General features: G+C 39.8%; 1 non-coding gene across 1 annotated transcript; it reads right to left on the reverse strand.

The window, feature by feature from the left end:
* Positions 1-1,467: 1,467 nt before the first annotated feature.
* LOC142147917 (5S ribosomal RNA) lies at positions 1,468-1,586 on the reverse strand. Its single transcript, XR_012690837.1, has one exon. It is a non-coding gene; the product is annotated as a 5S ribosomal RNA (ribosomal RNA).
* Between the last annotated feature and the right edge of the window lie 1,023 nt (positions 1,587-2,609).

A 2,609-nucleotide genomic window follows, 5' to 3' on the forward strand; every position in this document is an offset into this window, starting at 1 on the left:
ATAGCTTATGGCAGGGACTGATGAGAATGAAAACATATTTTCTGTAAAGCACTATGTAGTGTAATTGCTGCTATGTAAATAAATGGTATAACATTACCCGAATCAACTATATATTAACCTATGAGAAACTGGTACACATATAGTGGCATATCATAACAGAATTTGGTATCCATAGTTAGTCATTCCTAAGATTGTGCTGTACTTACAGAGTACTGCTTTCTGCCTCTGCTGATGTAGTAAAAATGTCAGGTCTTTTTTTTTTTTGGAATTTTTTTTTTATTGAAGTTTACAAAACAACATATGCAAAACATACCAAGCAATATACATATGGAAAATAAGATGTTTACAAGCATTGAGGAAAACTCATAATTATAGGTATGTTATTATAACGGAATAACAATGTTGTTTTTCTTGTTTTGTTTCTTGAGGGGGGAAGAGACAAACATGGGGAGAGAAAGGTTGGGGGGGGGAGGAGGGACATAGGGGTTTGCTACTTATTAAACTATGAATCAAATGATGGAGAAGAGGATAAATAATATGCATAGCTGTGAGAAAGTGGGTCTAGATTATGTATGTCTATCATGTAAGTGTGTAAGTCATCCACACAAATAGAAATATTGTGCAATGAGTACGAGGGTATGTGAAGCAGTTGTTAATGGGGGTTTGCATTGTAGTAATTCGTCCAGAAAAACCAAGTATATTTGAAATTCACTGGTTTGTCTTTGAGGATAGCTGTGAGACTTTCCATTCTAGAGATTGACCAAACTTTAATGATAGTGGCTGAGAGCAAGGGGGAGAAGTATTTTTCAGAAAGCGGCAATTAAGCATTTAGCTGCATTTAAAATGTGATTGATGAGTTTTTGGTGGGCCGGGTAGTGTCCGGGAGCCGTCTGGGAAGAAGGGAGTATAGAGTTATGAATTTGCCGCCAGTAAGATTGTAGATTAGGGCAACAGGGTGCCACGCAATCTGCAACCCCTCCAACATTGGTCACTAGAAGTAGGAAAGATAGTGTGGAGATGGGAGGGATCCAAATACCACCTATAGAAAATCTTGTAGGAATTTTCTTTTATTCTAACTGAGATTGATGATTTGAAATGTTAGCTCTAATCTTTGACCATTCTTTTGGAGTTAGGGTCTCCCCAGTGTCCCGCTCCCAACCCAATTCATGTGGGTCTTTATCTGGTTGATTAAAGTTAATAATCAGTTGGTATAAAGTGGATATCAGTCCTCTGGTAGTGGGAGATATGTGGCATAGAGTTTCCAAGGTTGAGCATTGGCCCAATGGGAGAGGTGCTTTTAGGGATCCATAAAGGTGTCTGAGTTGGAGATATTGGTAGAGATTTTTGTGGGGCAAGTCTAATCTTTTCTGCAAATCTGAAAATGTAGGGAAAACAGTCCCAAACAAAAAGTAAGTTGTGAGAAGTGCAGTGATAAAACGTTTTATGATCTAGGTCCGGAAAAATTTAAGCCTACAGCACCTGGTATTCCCAGGCAGTCTCCTTTCCAAGTACTAACCAGGCCTGACCCTGCTTAGCTTCCAAGATCAGACGAGATCGGGTGTGTTCAGGGTGGTGTGGCCGTAGGCTAAGGTCATATTATTGAAAAGCCTTGTGACACTCCATAAAATCATCTCATTTGACCTGTTCTTAACCTCAATCTGTAAAATTACTATACTACTCTACCTTGAGAAAAAAGCTTAGCTTCCTGATCATGGAGATGGTGATTAGAGAAATGGGAACATTTCCTAGGTGAAAGCTAAGTGTAAGTAAGACTGGTTTGACTCCTTGGTTATAAAAGGAGATTATGGTCAATACCTTTTACCTGATCCTTAATAGAGCTGTAGGAAAATGGTGGAATCTAAGGAAGTGAGAGGTCTGTTCAGTGAGCAGGGTGCTCTCTATGGTACACAGAAGGGCATCCTTGGTTAGCATTTTCAGATTCATTTACTATAGCCTCCACCTTCTGAGAAGGAGTTTAACAGAGGTAAGATGGACAGGTTTCTGAGGGAGACTTCAGGTTTGAATAGTCTTCATATTTCACTTGATTCCTTAGGCAGTGAAATAACAGTAAATGAGGTCAGGGTGGCCATAGACAGTTTGTTTATCAAGACATTCCAAAGGACTGGATGGTTTAACCGTTGAGATTTATAAGACCTTTAGTGACATCTTGCCCGGCCCCCAACTCATGTATGTATTTAATGAATACCTGGGCAAGGACTTACTTCCTCCCTCCAAGAGAACATCTGCCCTTACATTACTGTCTGGAAGGACCCATCCAGAACTGAGAACTAGTGCTCTACCACTCTCCTCAATGTGGGTTAAAATATTATTTAATAGATTAGTAGTTTGCTAACCTGTTAATCTCATCACTGCACCACAAATTGCACCTGTGGTGCTGTCTTTGGGGAGGCTATGGAATGTAGCCATGCTGACATGTGGGAAAAAAATTGCTAGCATTGGATCAGTCAACAATGAGTACCTCTGGGTCAGAGTTAGGGAGAAATTGGCTTTGAGTGATCTATAGAAAGACGAAGAGTTCCCCTTTTGTCAAAGGTTGGGTGTTATTGATTAATTCGGGAGCAGGAGTGTCCTCTGATACATTTTTATAG

Source organism: Mixophyes fleayi, chromosome 3 (genome assembly GCF_038048845.1).
Source record: "Mixophyes fleayi isolate aMixFle1 chromosome 3, aMixFle1.hap1, whole genome shotgun sequence".
Lineage (NCBI taxonomy): Eukaryota > Metazoa > Chordata > Amphibia > Anura > Limnodynastidae > Mixophyes > Mixophyes fleayi.